This window comes from Lissotriton helveticus, chromosome 2_1 (genome assembly GCF_964261635.1).
Source record: "Lissotriton helveticus chromosome 2_1, aLisHel1.1, whole genome shotgun sequence".
NCBI lineage: Eukaryota > Metazoa > Chordata > Amphibia > Caudata > Salamandridae > Lissotriton > Lissotriton helveticus.
The window spans coordinates 426,558,795-426,578,793 of NC_136059.1; positions in this window are offsets into that span (position 1 = coordinate 426,558,795).

Sequence of the window (19,999 nt, forward strand, 5' to 3'; positions counted from 1 at the left end):
ACCCCTGCGCAAGAATTGGCTTTTTTACGCACACAGCGCCTCAGAACATTGCGCCCACGGATTCCTCCGAACCAGGAGGATGGAGGGGGAAGGAACCGACAGAACGAAAAACGCCAACAAAAAGCAGGAGGAGAAAAAACAGGAGATGGGGGAAATCAAGCACAAAAAACAAGCAAGCAAACATACAGACGCAACAGACGCCGATGATAGACAAAATCTACAACAACACAGTTATAAATCTATCAGACATGGCATTATCCCCAGAAGAAATGGAAATTTTATCGCTAGGTTTAACTTTCTGTAGAAACACGAACTTTGATTATGCTCAAACGCGAATAGACTTGTTCTTATACATTCGCAAACTGAAACTACAAAAATACTTTACCAATTCAATTCAAAAAAGCCCTGTAATGCCGGAAATGACGAACACAGATCAAATGCTGAGTGTGGCACACATGGAGACGTTACAAGCCATGATAGACCTAGAAGACCTTAATGATGCCACGGAGGATGCAGTCACACCAAGTGGGGCAGCCATGAGATCAAACATAAACATTTGCCATAAAATTGAAACAGATTTCAGACCGAAATCAACCTTCATGCCAGCAATGCCAAAAGATGGACTAGACCTGTTCTCAGAGTGCGTAACCAAAGATCTGAAAGACTTATCAATATTGAGCACAGAGGAAAGAAATCGCCAAAATCAAGACCACACACGGAAATACAGTGAAGTTATCACAAAAATTAAGGCAAGATCAGACATTGTGGTAAGGTGGTCCGACAAAGGTGGCAACGTGGTCCTATGGCCTTTGGAAATGTATAATAAAGAAGCACAAAGCCAATTACAAGACCGGGAATGCTATATTAGGATTACACCTACAAACATGATAGGTATACAGGAGAAATACCATCATGAACTGTACAATTGGCGTGGAAAAGGCTTGCTAAGCAAAAATGAGTTTGAATTTCTAAAAAACGATTACCCTGTGACAGCACAATTGTACCTTATTCCAAAGATACACAAAGACAACAAAACACCGCCTGGAAGACCGATAATATCGGCGATCGGGAGTTTGTTCGAGAACACCAGCATCTTTGTGGATCACTTTTTGCAACCGGAGGTTAAAAAACTACCTGCGTATATAAGGGACACAGGAGACTTCCTCCAAAAAATATTTGATGTCAATTGGAAAGAACAGTATCTCTTTATGACCATGGATGTGCAATCCCTCTACACCAGCATTAGACACAGCGATGGCCTCAACGCAATCAAGTACTACCTGGGTAAAAGACCAATACATTTGTTTGAACACACAAGAATGATACTTGAAATGACTGAATGGTGCCTTACAAACAATACATTCATCTTTGACAGGTTACACTACAAGCAGGTTCAAGGTTCGGCCATGGGTACTTGCTTCTCCCCCAGCTATGCGAATCTACATATGGGCTGGTGGGAGGAGCAGGTACTGTGGGCACTATACCCGGAAATTATGACTAACAATGTGGTCATATACAAAAGATTCATTGATGACATTTTTATTTTGTGGGAGGGGAGCGGGGAGAGTGCAATACAATTCGCTGAAAGCTTGAATGAAAATGCATTGAATTTAAAGTTTACCTGCAGCAGCAGTAGAGAAAGTATTCAGTTTTTAGACCTAGAACTGTATGTTGAAAATGATAAAATTCAAACACGTACCTACCGCAAGCCAACAGCAGGGAATGCTATCTTGCACGCTCATAGTTTTCACCCCACTCCACTCAAACAATCAATCCCCTATGCAGAATGTCTGAGAATGACACGGAACTGCAGCACGAGTGAGGGTTTAAAAGAAGCCAAACAGAACCTGTTTTCGAGACTACTACAAAGGGGATACACATCCAAAACATGCAAGAGTGCAGAAGTTAAATGTAACAAAAAAACCCGCAATGAACTATTGTTTCCAAATGTAACAGAGAAATTGCATGGCAAACAAGAGAGGCAACCGCCAAGGTTGATAACAGGATATAACCGGTACCATGCTAACCTCCGCAAAATCTTAACTAGGCACTGGCCGTTAATCCGCAATGACCCTACAATAGGTCATATGGTGGGTAAAACACCCTTAGTATCATTCAGGAAGGCCAAGTCAATGCGTAGTGAATTGGTCTGCAATGCCCCTGCAGTGAAGTCCAAAAAACCCGTAGACTGGTTTCAGGCACAGAAAGGATTCAGAAAATGTAGTAAGTGCAAGGCCTGCACCCATGGGAAAAACACATCAAATGTTGATGTACCGTTCAGGCGTTTCCCGTACAAAATTAGGGAAGCCTATACATGCAAAACCGAGTATGCAGTGTACGTGCTCACCTGTGAGTGTGGGAAAAGATATGTGGGTTCCACCATCCACCCTGCTCACGTAAGAATTTTGCAGCACTTGCGTGCAATTACGAATGAAGACCAAACGTACCCAGTCGCTAGACACATACACGAGAACCATGGTGGTAATGCAACAGGCCTCACTTATTATGTCATTGACAGTATACCCAGGAATGTCAGGGGCGTAAACCGTAAATTGGCATTACGCCGCCTGGAGTCTAGGTACATTATTCTCCTTAACTCCAAAATCCCGGCAGGATTGAACGCGGATGAGGCTTTAAGTGTCCATTATTGAACTGTAAATTAATTTGTTTTCCTCTGTCCCTTCCCGGAGTACCACTCTTAACCATCTGATGCTCCAAGCAATATACACTCACGTTTGAGTATGTTTATGTCAAACAGTGCCAGTGATTGCACCCACTTCACGGCACCACACCCAGTTGCCTCCCGCCGCAAAAACTTAACAGGTCCCCACATCGAAATCAGCACGACTCCGGTCATACTCCACTATACATCCTCCCTCACCCCGGTGATAACTCGCTATCAGCAGTTACCTGGCAATAGCATTACACTAAGTGACTCGCTGTAGTTGGCAAAATAACGTTGTATAAACCAAGTATGCAGGCCGCCCTTCCGAGCGCTCTCACACTGAGTGACTAGTTGAAGTTGACCAAACAACGTAGTATTAACCAAGTATGCAGGCCGCCCTTCCTAGCGCTCTTACAAGCGGGCATCAAGCCAGAAATCACACACTCACCTCTAAGCAGATGTGGCAGGCAGGCGCAGTAACACGGGTTGTGAAAATACTAATCACCGGTCTGCTAAAGCAGAGAAACCTTTGTGGCAGAAGCGCGAGTATGCGCATCCAATGACAGAGCGACACATGTCGTATGGTGATTTCAGGTGAACATGGGAGGTCTGGATAGGCCTATGTAGCGATGCATGGGATGAGTATGCAGTAACCCACAGTAACGTATATGGAAAACAGACTCACCCTAGGAGGCATCTCGTGCATTAATGACATATGTCAAGGGACAACAATATTGTAAATAATTGTATTTAAAAGGTCAAAAACATTTGTTTGTGGTACTTGTGGTAATGGGAAGGCATATGTTTATTTTATTTTATTTCATATATTATTGTGTATAATGTCTAAAGGACGTTTGTGCAAGTGTAACATAGTAACTAGTGAAGAAATACTAGCATAGAACAATGAATATGCGTAGTCATCAACTAGCTATGGTAATTAACTGGGTGGGTCCATGTTTGACAAAGGAATAGCCAGTCAAATGGCAGAGAAGTGTATCACATGACTGTAGTAAAATGTATAAAGATGCTAGGATTTAGCATTACAGATGTTAGTGAGCAAGGCGGGAGCAAGCCGCCGAAACGCGTCTGAGCAGCAACTGAACATGAAATAAACGTTTTGAACTGAGATTCACGGAGTCAGCGCCTTCTTTGAATGGAAAAGTTTGGTGTGGTAAAGAATATATATATATATATATATATATATATATATATATATATATATATATATATTATTACCTACTGGCGATAGCCAGTAGGTATATATAGTTAGGATTTTTTCTCTATGGGATTTCTGAAAATTCTATGTCTGATAACTTTGGCGTTTGTGGACGGAATTGGCTGAAATTTCCAGGAAAATGGCACATTTTGTTTCTGAGCAGCCCCTGAAACTTTGGGGGGGTTTCGTCAAGGGGGGGCCGAGAAAAAAGGGGGGTCCCAAAACGCGATTTTTCCATAGGGCGGTTGGACTCACTTTTAGCTCGAACGGCTGAATGGATTTACATGAAACTTGGCAAAATTGTAGATATGGTTTGCCCGACGTGCCTTTGCTATGTCTTAATATATGTGCTCCAGTGGATTTTGAGAAATTAACGTTTAAAAAAATATATATATCTGTAACAGCGCTCCGGTTAGCGCCCCGGTTCGCCTACCTGACGCGTAACGGAACTTCGCGAAGCGAAGCTGATTGGCTCTCCGGTGTCTGTCAACATTCTAAACAGTCCGGACCGGCGCCCATCTTGTCTCTCGGTAGGATCGAGAGACAAGATGTGGTGAAAAACGAAGGGGGAAATGAAGGAAAGGGGGCAAGGTAGACCCCTCCTGACCCCCTTGGATTGATGAGGGGGATATTAAAGTGCCCCGCGGGGCAAAGAATAAAAAAAAAGTTTTTTTTGCGATTTTTCGCCGTAGAGGCGCGGCCCGGTACGCGAACCGGGCAGCTCACTGGGCAGCTAACCGGGCAGCTAACCGGCAGCGTAGCTGTCAACATTGTAAACAGTCCGGAGCGGCCGCCATCTTGTTTCTCGGTAGGTTCGAAAAACAAGATGTGGTGAAAAACGAAGGGGGAAATGAAGGAAAGGGGGCCAGGGTCACCCCTCCTGACCCCCTAGGATTGATGAGGGGGATATTAAAGTCCCCCGCGGGGCAAAAAAAAAAAAAAAATTGATTTTTCGCGGTAGAGGTGCTTCCCGGTACGCGAACCGGGCAGCTAAACGGCAGCGTAACGGGAGTCCGACATCTTGTGTTTTTGGAGCGTCCGGATCGCGTACCGGGTAGCGTACCGGTAAGCGTAACAAGGGGAAAACCAAGAGAAACAGTAAGAAAAAAAATTAAGGGAATAGATTTCCAGCAAACTTTGAAAAATTGTAGGGACTGTTTGTTTGATGTGCCTTTGCAAGGCCTCAAGATATGTGCACGTGTGGATTTTGTCTAATTAAGATGAAAAAAAAAAATATATATCTGTAAGCGTGCTCCGGCGCGCTTACGTTACGGGTTTTGTTTGCGCTGCTGAGCCGACACGTCACGGTTATGCGACGTGTCATGAGGCGTCTCACGTGGTCACGTAATAAAGAATATATTTTACAGATACAGATATTAGCTTTTAAAAAACCAATGAAATTCACTGAAAAAACCATAGGTTATAGACCATATATAGTTAGGAATTTGCATTTACAAAACCTTGAAAATTCACTGAAAAAACCATAGGTTAGAGACCATATATAGTTAGCTGGACATTTTATTGACATAAAACCAATGAAATTCCATATATAGTTAGTTGCACTAACTATATATCGCGCACCCACAATTCACTGCTGATGATGTCACATATTACATCATTCATGACATGGTCAGTGACATCACAGATGACATCACTGATGACATCTCAAATGACATCACTGATGACATCACTGATGACATCTCAAATGACATCACTGATGACATCATGACACACCAATACCAGTTACTACATACGCACTCACTGATTCCTACGTCTACACACACATTCACTCATTCACCCATACAATCACTCATACATACAGTCACTCATTATTACAACACTATCATATGCACTCATACACCTATGCAGACACTCACACACTGCCACTCATCCATGGAGTTACTCACACGCCTAGTCAGTCCTGTAAAGAATCAATCACACTTCGATTTCCTCATCTATACAGTTAAACACAGAACACCATACTTCAGTGACATCACTGATGACATCACTGATGACATCTCAAATGACATCACTGATGACATCACTGATGACATCTCAAATGACATCACTGATGACATCATAACACACCAATACCAGTTACTACATACGCACTCACTGATTCCTACGTCTACACACACATTCACTCATTCACCCATACAATCACTCATACATACAGTCACTCATTATTACAACACTATCATATGCACTCATACACCTATGCAGACACTCACACACTGCCACTCATCCATGGAGTTACTCACACACCTAGTCAGTCCTGTAAAGAATCAATCACACTTCGATTTCCTCATCTATACAGTTAAACACAGAACACCATACTTTTTCACACATATACTAACACATACTTACTCTCTTATACAATCACTGATACAAGTACACATTGATATGCACAGAGTCACACACCTCCCAGCCAGCCACACACACACTCAGTCCTCCATACATCCACTCATTCTTCAATATGTAAAACATATTTAAACTTTACAAAAACACACAGACACTAGATGATGTCATCAGTGATGTAATTTGAGATGTCATCAGTGATGTCATCAGTGATGTCACTGACCATGTCATGAATGATGTAATATGTGACATCATCAGCAGTGAATTGTGGGTGCGCGATATATAGTTAGTGCAACTAACTATATATGGAATTTCATTGGTTTTATGTCAATAAAATGTCCAGCTAACTATATATGGTCTCTAACCTATGGTTTTTTCAGTGAATATATATATATATATATATATATTTCCTCACAAATGGTCACCAAAGGCGCGCTCACTGCTGGTTCGGCTTTCAGGTGGGTGACCACAACCCTGTGGTTATATGTGAACAATGAGAATACGCCGAACACCCAGAAGCGTTTCAAATCGTGTCTTTTATTTTCTGCAGTAGGCTCAGAGTCCATGACATGCCACTACGCGTTTCCAACTTCTGTTTTCATCAGGTGGCAATGACTCCTCCCTCGCCTTGTTTCCGCCGTGCCTCTAGATTGATGCTGGGCATCTTGGGAATTGTAGTCCCTTTTCCAAGTCATATGGAATTTCGACTTTTTTTAAAATACTTCTGCGCCCTCCTAGCACTTTGTATCAAGGGCCGCATCGGAGTTTCTTTCTCATACGGACATGTAGTAGTCCTTCACTTCGAGCTTCGTATTTGCGGGATTGAAGTTGGAGCCCTCCGGTTTCCTTTGTCTTCAATACGCTTGATGCGTCCCACAGGAGATTCGTATCTCCCCGCCTGCTCCGCAAATGTGGAAAGACTCCGGGCGCTGCCTGTACACATTTAGTTCCTCACAAATGGTCACCAAAGGCGCGCTCACTGCTGGTTCGGCTTTCAGGTGGGTGACCACAACCCTGTGGTTATATGTGAACAATGAGAATACGCCGAACACCCAGAAGCGTTTCAAATCGTGTCTTTTATTTTCTGCAGTAGGCTCAGAGTCCATGACATGCCACTACGCGTTTCCAACTTCTGTTTTCATCAGGTGGCAATGACTCCTCCCTCGCCTTGTTTCCGCCGTGCCTCTAGATTGATGCTGGGCATCTTGGGAATTGTAGTCCCTTTTCCAAGTCATATGGAATTTCGACTTTTTTTAAAATACTTCTGCGCCCTCCTAGCACTTTGTATCAAGGGCCGCATCGGAGTTTCTTTCTCATACGGACATGTAGTAGTCCTTCACTTCGAGCTTCGTATTTGCGGGATTGAAGTTGGAGCCCTCCGGTTTCCTTTGTCTTCAATACGCTTGATGCGTCCCACAGGAGATTCGTATCTCCCCGCCTGCTCCGCAAATGTGGAAAGACTCCGGGCGCTGCCTGTACACATTTAGTTCCTCACAAATGGTCACCAAAGGCGCGCTCACTGCTGGTTCGGCTTTCAGGTGGGTGACCACAACCCTGTGGTTATATGTGAACAATGAGAATACGCCGAACACCCAGAAGCGTTTCAAATCGTGTCTTTTATTTTCTGCAGTAGGCTCAGAGTCCATGACATGCCACTACGCGTTTCCAACTTCTGTTTTCATCAGGTGGCAATGACTCCTCCCTCGCCTTGTTTCCGCTGTGCCTCTAGATTGATGCTGGGCATCTTGGGAATTGTAGTCCCTTTTCCAAGTCATATGGAATTTCGACTTTTTTTAAAATACTTCTGCGCCCTCCTAGCACTTTGTATCAAGGGCCGCATCGGAGTTTCTTTCTCATACGGACATGTAGTAGTCCTTCACTTCGAGCTTCGTATTTGCGGGATTGAAGTTGGAGCCCTCCGGTTTCCTTTGTCTTCAATACGCTTGATGCGTCCCACAGGAGATTCGTATCTCCCCGCCTGCTCCGCAAATGTGGAAAGACTCCGGGCGCTGCCTGTACACATTTAGTTCCTCACAAATGGTCACCAAAGGTGCGCTCACTGCTGGTTCGGCTTTCAGGTGGGTGACCACAACCCTGTGGTTATATGTGAACAATGAGAATACGCCGAACACCCAGAAGCGTTTCAAATCGTGTCTTTTATTTTCTGCAGTAGGCTCAGAGTCCATGACATGCCACTACGCGTTTCCAACTTCTGTTTTCATCAGGTGGCAATGACTCCTCCCTCGCCTTGTTTCCGCCGTGCCTCTAGATTGATGCTGGGCATCTTGGGAATTGTAGTCCCTTTTCCAAGTCATATGGAATTTCGACTTTTTTTAAAATACTTCTGCGCCCTCCTAGCACTTTGTATCAAGGGCCGCATCGGAGTTTCTTTCTCATACGGACATGTAGTAGTCCTTCACTTCGAGCTTCGTATTTGCGGGATTGAAGTTGGAGCCCTCCGGTTTCCTTTGTCTTCAATACGCTTGATGCGTCCCACAGGAGATTCGTATCTCCCCGCCTGCTCCGCAAATGTGGAAAGACTCCGGGCGCTGCCTGTACACATTTAGTTCCTCACAAATGGTCACCAAAGGCGCGCTCACTGCTGGTTCGGCTTTCAGGTGGGTGACCACAACCCTGTGGTTATATGTGAACAATGAGAATACGCCGAACACCCAGAAGCGTTTCAAATCGTGTCTTTTATTTTCTGCAGTAGGCTCAGAGTCCATGACATGCCACTACGCGTTTCCAACTTCTGTTTTCATCAGGTGGCAATGACTCCTCCCTCGCCTTGTTTCCGCCGTGCCTCTAGATTGATGCTGGGCATCTTGGGAATTGTAGTCCCTTTTCCAAGTCATATGGAATTTCGACTTTTTTTAAAATACTTCTGCGCCCTCCTAGCACTTTGTATCAAGGGCCGCATCGGAGTTTCTTTCTCATACGGACATGTAGTAGTCCTTCACTTCGAGCTTCGTATTTGCGGGATTGAAGTTGGAGCCCTCCGGTTTCCTTTGTCTTCAATACGCTTGATGCGTCCCACAGGAGATTCGTATCTCCCCGCCTGCTCCGCAAATGTGGAAAGACTCCGGGCGCTGCCTGTACACATTTAGTTCCTCACAAATGGTCACCAAAGGCGCGCTCACTGCTGGTTCGGCTTTCAGGTGGGTGACCACAACCCTGTGGTTATATGTGAACAATGAGAATACGCCGAACACCCAGAAGCGTTTCAAATCGTGTCTTTTATTTTCTGCAGTAGGCTCAGAGTCCATGACATGCCACTACGCGTTTCCAACTTCTGTTTTCATCAGGTGGCAATGACTCCTCCCTCGCCTTGTTTCCGCCGTGCCTCTAGATTGATGCTGGGCATCTTGGGAATTGTAGTCCCTTTTCCAAGTCATATGGAATTTCGACTTTTTTTAAAATACTTCTGCGCCCTCATAGCACTTTGTATCAAGGGCCGCATCGGAGTTTCTTTCTCATACGGACATGTAGTAGTCCTTCACTTCGAGCTTCGTATTTGCGGGATTGAAGTTGGAGCCCTCCGGTTTCCTTTGTCTTCAATACGCTTGATGCGTCCCACAGGAGATTCGTATCTCCCCGCCTGCTCCGCAAATGTGGAAAGACTCCGGGCGCTGCCTGTACACATTTAGTTCCTCACAAATGGTCACCAAAGGCGCGCTCACTGCTGGTTCGGCTTTCAGGTGGGTGACCACAACCCTGTGGTTATATGTGAACAATGAGAATACGCCGAACACCCAGAAGCGTTTCAAATCGTGTCTTTTATTTTCTGCAGTAGGCTCAGAGTCCATGACATGCCACTACGCGTTTCCAACTTCTGTTTTCATCAGGTGGCAATGACTCCTCCCTCGCCTTGTTTCCGCCGTGCCTCTAGATTGATGCTGGGCATCTTGGGAATTGTAGTCCCTTTTCCAAGTCATATGGAATTTCGACTTTTTTTAAAATACTTCTGCGCCCTCCTAGCACTTTGTATCAAGGGCCGCATCGGAGTTTCTTTCTCATACGGACATGTAGTAGTCCTTCACTTCGAGCTTCGTATTTGCGGGATTGAAGTTGGAGCCCTCCGGTTTCCTTTGTCTTCAATACGCTTGATGCGTCCCACAGGAGATTCGTATCTCCCCGCCTGCTCCGCAAATGTGGAAAGACTCCGGGCTCTGCCTGTACACATTTAGTTCCTCACAAATGGTCACCAAAGGCGCGCTCACTGCTGGTTCGGCTTTCAGGTGGGTGACCACAACCCTGTGGTTATATGTGAACAATGAGAATACGCCGAACACCCAGAAGCGTTTCAAATCGTGTCTTTTATTTTCCGCAGTAGGCTCAGAGTCCATGACATGCCACTACGCGTTTCCAACTTCTGTTTTCATCAGGTGGCAATGACTCCTCCCTCGCCTTGTTTCCGCCGTGCCTCTAGATTGATGCTGGGCATCTTGGGAATTGTAGTCCCTTTTCCAAGTCATATGGAATTTCGACTTTTTTTAAAATACTTCTGCGCCCTCCTAGCACTTTGTATCAAGGGCCGCATCGGAGTTTCTTTCTCATACGGACATGTAGTAGTCCTTCACTTCGAGCTTCGTATTTGCGGGATTGAAGTTGGAGCCCTCCGGTTTCCTTTGTCTTCAATACGCTTGATGCGTCCCACAGGAGATTCGTATCTCCCCGCCTGCTCCGCAAATGTGGAAAGACTCCGGGCGCTGCCTGTACACATTTAGTTCCTCACAAATGGTCACCAAAGGCGCGCTCACTGCTGGTTCGGCTTTCAGGTGGGTGACCACAACCCTGTGGTTATATGTGAACAATGAGAATACGCCGAACACCCAGAAGCGTTTCAAATCGTGTCTTTTATTTTCCGCAGTAGGCTCAGAGTCCATGACATGCCACTACGCGTTTCCAACTTCTGTTTTCATCAGGTGGCAATGACTCCTCCCTCGCCTTGTTTCCGCCGTGCCTCTAGATTGATGCTGGGCATCTTGGGAATTGTAGTCCCTTTTCCAAGTCATATGGAATTTCGACTTTTTTTAAAATACTTCTGCGCCCTCCTAGCACTTTGTATCAAGGGCCGCATCGGAGTTTCTTTCTCATACGGACATGTAGTAGTCCTTCACTTCGAGCTTCGTATTTGCGGGATTGAAGTTGGAGCCCTCCGGTTTCCTTTGTCTTCAATACGCTTGATGCGTCCCACAGGAGATTCGTATCTCCCCGCCTGCTCCGCAAATGTGGAAAGACTCCGGGCGCTGCCTGTACACATTTAGTTCCTCACAAATGGTCACCAAAGGCGCGCTCACTGCTGGTTCGGCTTTCAGGTGGGTGACCACAACCCTGTGGTTATATGTGAACAATGAGAATACGCCGAACACCCAGAAGCGTTTCAAATCGTGTCTTTTATTTTCTGCAGTAGGCTCAGAGTCCATGACATGCCACTACGCGTTTCCAACTTCTGTTTTCATCAGGTGGCAATGACTCCTCCCTCGCCTTGTTTCCGCCGTGCCTCTAGATTGATGCTGGGCATCTTGGGAATTGTAGTCCCTTTTCCAAGTCATATGGAATTTCGACTTTTTTTAAAATACTTCTGCGCCCTCCTAGCACTTTGTATCAAGGGCCGCATCGGAGTTTCTTTCTCATACGGACATGTAGTAGTCCTTCACTTCGAGCTTCGTATTTGCGGGATTGAAGTTGGAGCCCTCCGGTTTCCTTTGTCTTCAATACGCTTGATGCGTCCCACAGGAGATTCGAATCTCCCCGCCTGCTCCGCAAATGTGGAAAGACTCCGGGCGCTGCCTGTACACATTTAGTTCCTCACAAATGGTCACCAAAGGCGCGCTCACTGCTGGTTCGGCTTTCAGGTGGGTGACCACAACCCTGTGGTTATATGTGAACAATGAGAATACGCCGAACACCCAGAAGCGTTTCAAATCGTGTCTTTTATTTTCTGCAGTAGGCTCAGAGTCCATGACATGCCACTACGCGTTTCCAACTTCTGTTTTCATCAGGTGGCAATGACTCCTCCCTCGCCTTGTTTCCGCCGTGCCTCTAGATTGGTGCTGGGCATCTTGGGAATTGTAGTCCCTTTTCCAAGTCATATGGAATTTCGACTTTTTTTAAAATACTTCTGCGCCCTCCTAGCACTTTGTATCAAGGGCCGCATCGGAGTTTCTTTCTCATACGGACATGTAGTAGTCCTTCACTTCGAGCTTCGTATTTGCGGGATTGAAGTTGGAGCCCTCCGGTTTCCTTTGTCTTCAATACGCTTGATGCGTCCCACAGGAGATTCGTATCTCCCCGCCTGCTCCGCAAATGTGGAAAGACTCCGGGCGCTGCCTGTACACATTTAGTTCCTCACAAATGGTCACCAAAGGCGCGCTCACTGCTGGTTCGGCTTTCAGGTGGGTGACCACAACCCTGCGGCACGGCGGAAACAAGGTGAGGGAGGAGTCATTGCCACCTGATGAAAACAGAAGTTGGAAACGCGTAGTGGCATGTCATGGACTCTGAGCCTACTGCAGAAAATAAAAGACACGATTTGAAACGCTTCTGGGTGTTCGGCGTATTCTCATTGTTCACATATAACCACAGGGTTGTGGTCACCCACCTGAAAGCCGAACCAGCAGTGAGCACGCCTTTGGTGACCATTTGTGAGGAACTAAATGTGTACAGGCAGCGCCCGGAGTCTTTCCACATTTGCGGAGCAGGCGGGGAGATACGAATCTCCTGTGGGACGCATCAAGCGTATTGAAGACAAAGGAAACCGGAGGGCTCCAACTTCAATCCCGCAAATACGAAGCTCGAAGTGAAGGACTACTACATGTCCGTATGAGAAAGAAACTCCGATGCGGCCCTTGATACAAAGTGCTAGGAGGGCGCAGAAGTATTTTTAAAAAAGTCGAAATTCCATATGACTTGGAAAAGGGACTACAATTCCCAAGATGCCCAGCATCAATCTAGAGGCACGGCGGAAACAAGGCGAGGGAGGAGTCATTGCCACCTGATGAAAACAGAAGTTGGAAACGCGTAGTGGCATGTCATGGACTCTGAGCCTACTGCAGAAAATAAAAGACACGATTTGAAACGCTTCTGGGTGTTCGGCGTATTCTCATTGTTCACATATATATATATATATATATATATATATATATATATATATATATATATATATATATATATATATATATATATATATATATATATATATTCACTGAAAAAACCATAGGTTTCACACCAGTTATAGTTAGGAATTAGCATTAAAAAAAACTATTCAATTCACTGAAAAAACTATAGGTTTTACACCAGTTATAGTTAGCTGGAAGTTTTACTCGCATAAAACCATTGAAATTCCCACGTTATAGTTAGTTGGACTCACTATAACTTGCGCGTGCAATGCATTGCTGATGACGTCACATATTACATCACTCATGACATGGTCAGTGACATCACTCATGACATCACTGATGACACCATCCAGTGAATGTGTGTCTTTCTGAAAAATAAATATTAGTGAGTAATGTTTAAATATTTAAATATGTGTATTATTGTTTCACTTTCTGTATAAGTGGCTGCATGGGTTGGTGAGTAGGTACATGTGTATGTATATGGGTTATTAGATGTTTTTCTTAGTATTAGTATGAGTGTTTGTATGGTTTGGTGGGGGTATTACTTAGCACATAGATGCATGAATTACTTACTCTCTCTTTGTATGTGTTTTGAAGACAGCATATGTGCAGGACTGTATGGGTGGATGAGTGTGTATATGTGTGTGTTAGTGAGTGAATGACTGTCTCACTAGTATTTTTATCAGTAACTACATATGTTTTAATCTAGTATATGTGAATATTGATGTATATAAGTGAGTATATGTGAGAGTGAGGGATCCTAAGAGTTCCTGTTTAAATTAGTATGTGTTTCTATAAGTGATTGTTTAAGACAGTAAGTATGTGTAAGTTTCCTTAGAAGTAAAGTGGTAGTGTGTGTATAGCTATATATGCAAATGAATAGATGTTCAATAGTTTATTTGCATTTGTGAGTATGTGTGTGAGTAACTTTTGGATGCCTGTCAGTGTGTAACAGGATGTATAGGTGTATCACTACATATGATGAGTGAGTATATGTATGAGTGACTATATAGAACTGTTGGTGAATGAGTGGATGTATATATAGATGGTGGAATTATTGAATTGGTTGTTGTAACTGGTATGGGTATCTCCATTTTGTTTGAAAATTTTATTTTCTATTTTTGAATATGTGTTTCAAGGGTTACATTACAGTGAAAGGTGGTCTGTCACTCTGTCACAAGGATGGTGTCATCAGTGATGTCATGAGTGATGTCACTGACCATGTCATGAGTGATGTGACGTCATCAGCAATGCATTGCACGCGCAAGTTATAGTGAGTCCAACTAACTATAACGTGGGAATTTCAATGGTTTTATGCGAGTAAAACTTCCAGCTAACTATAACTGGTGTAAAACCTATGGTTTTTTCAGTGAATTTAATAGTTTTTTTAATGCTAATTCCTAACTATAACTGGTGTGAAACCTATGGTTTTTTCAGTGAATTTCAATGTTTTTTTAATAGCAAATCTTTATAGGTATAAAAAATAATACATTTTAAAGCGAATTTTATATTGTATAAATATGTCATTTTTTTGTATTTTTCATCCCGGGGCGCTCCCGGGGCGCGTACCGGTGAACGCACGGGTAAGCGCAATGTTACGGCGCGCCCCGGGGCGCGTACAGGGGAGCGTCCCGATAGCGCTATTGCCGCGAACGAAAACAACATCGTGACGTATCGCGTAGTCACCACGTCTTGCGTCATAAGACACGTATCGCGTAGCCGCGAGATGCGTCTTATGACGCACCCCGTAAGCGCACCCGGAAGCGCATACGATCGCGAAACGTAAGCGCACCGATGCGCTTACGATACACGCCCTGAGACGCGCCCCAGGGCGCGTAGCGTAAGCGCGTCAAGCCATGTGACTTTAAAATAACACTTTTCATTGGTTCAGAACTTTTTTTTTTTCCAAATTGTGTGAAACCCACCCATTTCTCTCACTATTGCTTTCTACTTGGAGAGAGCAAGAGCTGTTTTGTGTACTGTCTTCATTTCCTACTTTCCTGATCTACAGCAATGGCTGCAAGGGAGTCATCCAGCAGTGATTCCGACGGATTTTTGGATGAGGACCCTCCTCAACAGAAGAAAAAAGACCATTTCATCTGGAAATTCTATGACATCCCTGAAGGACAAAAAAAAGTCAATGCTCCAAAAGTAACCTGCAAAATATGTGGCAGTACTTTATCCAGAGGCAATCCTCTAAAAAAATATAGTTTCGGAAATGCCAATTTAATCAGGCATGTCAAAAGAAGACACCCAAAAATTTTTGCCGGGGAGAGTGTCAGGGAGCTGGCACGGAATTTACCCACAGATGGCGGCAGCACCTCCACTGGTGGAGCAACACCTTCGGGACCACTCCGTAGAAGAATGGTCCCTAACATACAGCCGGTGTTTGCAGGCATCAAATTTCTGTGCACGCAGTGTGACGAACTGCTCTGCTATGGGGAGCAGAGTGTTGAACTCATTGCCATAAAGAAACAAGAACACCGCTGCCCTGCCAGTCCCTAAATTTTCACATTTTTTTGCTCCTGTTGAGCAGTTTTGGAATCCCTGTTTTTGTTTTTCCCCTGAAAAAAATCCCAAAAAAATATAAAATCGTTTTAAAAAGTCTAAAAAAATATAAAACAACAAAAAGAAGAAAAAAAACAGTTCTTTTTAGAACTACCTTCACTTTATAAAAATAAACCTATATTTTTAAAGAATCTGTATCAATCTTTTTTCTGCAGGGTACGCGTACTGGTACGTGCACCGGGGCGCGCACCGGGGAGCGCACAAAAAAAAAAGAAAAAAAAATTAATGAAGGAGTTAGCATGAGGGAAGAACACAAAGAGAGTAATGTTAAGAGAAAGAGAGCTAGAGGGAGAAACACAGAGGGATTGTTTACTACATAGTGAAAAACAGACAATGTGTAATAGGGTAAAAATGAGAAAAGTAAAATCACTAAACAGGCGAAAGAAGGGAAGAGAGAGGAAGAACACTAAACTAGAGATAGTGGGAGAATGTGAGTGGGTGTTGAAAGAAAACGATAGGACAGAAAAAAATTGAGAATGAACGGTAGTGGCGTAACTGGAATAAATGAATAATGGTCAGGGAGGGTAAGAAAAGACCAGTTAGTATAAGTAAAGAGGGGTGAAAGACAGTGAAAAATTGAATTAGGATAAGAGATGGGGAGTGACAAACACAAAAGACAGAGAAAATAAAGGTAACAGTACCTGAATGGGATGTGTGTGTGTATATGAAGTTTCTGTGTGGGGGGATTTTTTTCTGTGTATGAGGTGTGTGTGTGATGTGTGTGTGTGGTGTATGTCAGAGGTGTGTGTATGTGTTGGGACGGGGATGAGGTGTGTGTGTAGGAGTAAGGTAAATAATTAAGAAAAACAGAATGAGTGAAGAAGCAAAGGAAGAGAACAGAGGGTAAGTGAAGTAAAGAATAGGGACTGAAGTAAGTTGAATATGAGAGGGGAAATAGGGAAATTGGAGTAAACATGGAGAATAAGAATAAGTGAGGGAAGCAGAGTAAAGAAACAGGAGTGAGGTTGGTTGAGAAAATATTAGTGAGCTTAAAGCAAAGGGTGATGACAAACTACATTTTTTTAGTCACACTTACCATATAATAAATGTAACTTTAATTACATTTTTTTAGTACATTTTATATCTGTGAAAGAGAGCAGAAAAAATAAGTTATAATTAGTAAAATATGTATTTTAAATTAAAAGATACAAATGAAGAGGTTAAAAATCATAACAGTGTGAAACATAGGAAATGAGAGATAGTAATGGAACCAGAGTAAAAGAAATGGGATGAAGAACGATGAGAGAGGAGCAGTTAAGTTGTTGTAAAAGAAATGATAGAAGGTAGATAAACACAAGTGAACATAACACAAGAAGAGTGAGGCACTGAGGACATAGAAGTAGTGAACGAAAAATAGATAGAAAAGGTCAAAAGTAAGGAGCAAACAAAGATAAGCGAGGGAGAGTGGGTGATTTATAGTGATAGAGTGCGATAATAGTGCTGAGTGAGTAAACAGGAATTACTAAAAGAGCAAAGGAGGAAAATACGGAAAAGGGAAGTAAAGCAGAGAGACTGAAAGCTGAAAAGTTATGCAAGGGAGAGAGGTGATGCAGACAGTTGAAATGAAAATGAGGGGTTGTCAAAGAAGTGGAGTAAGGGAACGGGGGTTACAGAGAGTGAGAGAAAGACATTATCAGTGAGTTAAAAGAGCTGAAAGAGGACGGAAAAAGGAAAGTGAGTGTCAGAGAATGGGAATACAATTTAATTTACACAATCCAAAGTATAGAATAACTTGTACAACATGTTACATAGTTTATTTTTGCTGTTCTCAGAATATATTGAATTTCACTTAAAACAGTGAGTTCAAATTACTCATCATATGACAGCGGGAAAAAAAAACACAATCTAAAAGATTGTGTTTTAAAAAAAAACTTAGATACTAACAAATGACAAATGTACACTAATCTTTGATTGACTTACTTTTCCTTGAGGCCAAATAGTATATCATGGAGGTCCTTTTCTCGTTGCAAAGTACTTTGCTGTTCAGTAAAAAATCCATTTAATCGACTTTCTAGAAGAAAAACTCCAAGAACATCTGAAATATTTTCAATATTTTCATATACTCCTTTTTTTCAGTCATGACTCTTTACTCATTCCTGCACCTTTCCATTTGGCCAAATAGTGTCAGATGTATGAGTATATATCAGTACTCCTCCCGTCTTCATAGGCCAATTACCTTTACCTAAATTTTGGCTGTAAAAACACTAGGTATGAATTTATAAAGCCAAAAGGCAAACGTTGTTTGAAAGTCAAATGAGTGTCGTTACATTGGGTCCAACCTTCAGAAGTTTTTAAATAGCATGTGTAATGTCCTGATGTTGTAGAAGGACCGTCATGAAAAATAATAGCTACAGTTGCAAAGGTTCTTCCTGATATCGATAATTGAGAAGCCACGAAATTTTTAATAGAAGTTGTCAATTTAGTTCCATCAGGTCTACATCGTTGGAACATTAAAATGACATAGTGACCATAATTTTGTAGAAATAATGTGGACAGCATTGTAGACTTACATTGGGTACACACCATATTGTGATCAGCTGCATTAACTAGACTATTAAAAGGCACTGATTTGCAGTCTGGTAAAGTCAAATATATAAATCTTTCACTGTCTATTCTAGTAGTACTTGATGAAGCACAGTTATCACAGTCATGTTGCCATTGATAAGAAAGGTTAAAAAGATTTTTTATATCTAATCCTTCATCTTCCAATACATCAAACATATACATTAAAAATTCCTGACAATCCTGCTGAATTATCTGTGAAAATTGATTTTGACCTGAACATATGTCTACAAGATTCCTAATTTCTGAAACACTTTCTATTTTTCCTCTATCACTACTACATTTCTCTAACACAGAATTCAATAAACAGCACAATGTTTGTTCCCGATTTTCAACAATATGTTTTTGTAAATTTTGAAGAAAAAAAACAACAGTAACTACTAAATTAGCATGGCAGTTGACACCAGAACTGTTTTCAAACTGAAATCCAACAACATCCTCAACAGAATCCTTTTTCCTTCTGCTTACAGTTACAGTTTCATCTACTTTTTGTCTTTTTGCTACTACCTCACTGCAATTACTCTCATTTCTTCTTTTTCGGCCTACCACATGTTTTTCAATCAGAGGATATTGAGGCAAATGTGGAGCATACTCTCTTCTTAACCTATTGTATTCTTTAACACAATCTAGATCTGCACAAATCTTTTTTTCGTCAAACTCAATCAAGTACAATCCTGATAAAGTTCTGACTCGTGATAAAGCCACATATGCCATACCCTCTTTAAACACAGAACTTCCAATGTTCACCAAAGCGCTATCTACACTTAAACCTTGAGATTTATGAATTGTCACCGCATATGCCAAACAAATAGGAAACTGTTTTTGGCGAACATATAAGTCTTTCACGAGCAAAAATCTAGCTGAACAACGACAAATTTGTTCTATTTCATCAATGCCATCAAATTTAATTTTTATAATTTCAATTCCATCTCTATTTTTGTAATTCACAAAACCAACAACATGGCCCATTGCTCCATTTACCAGACCTCTTTCAACATTTAAATTCCTTCTCAAAATGACACGACAATTCAAACAAACATTCAGAGTATTTTCAAAACCAGCAGTTTTAGATATAGTCTTCTCCAATGAATTCAATTTTGATTTCACATTTTCTGACAAAATAATTGTTGCTCCCATATGCTCTATTTTATCAATAGCTTCCAGTTTCACTATCTCTTCATTTTCTAACTTCAGCATTTTGATGTTGAACATGGAATATTCTTTCAGAGTAGGCATCAAACATATGGCAGATTTCTTCTCGTTAATTTTCTTAAAAATATTCTCTGGAAGAATGTTTTCATTTGGGTACAAATTAGAAATTAACCGTCCATGTAAAGCTTCTTTCCCTTGCTGACTTATTTTTCCTACTCTTACATCTTGTAAAATATTTGCATCCTTTGCCTGCCGCATATTTTGAAGCAGTTCTGCATATTTGAAGTTTAACCATATATTAACGTTTACAATGCTTCCTAGGCACTTCCTGGTATCTTCATGCGTGAGCATTTTGAA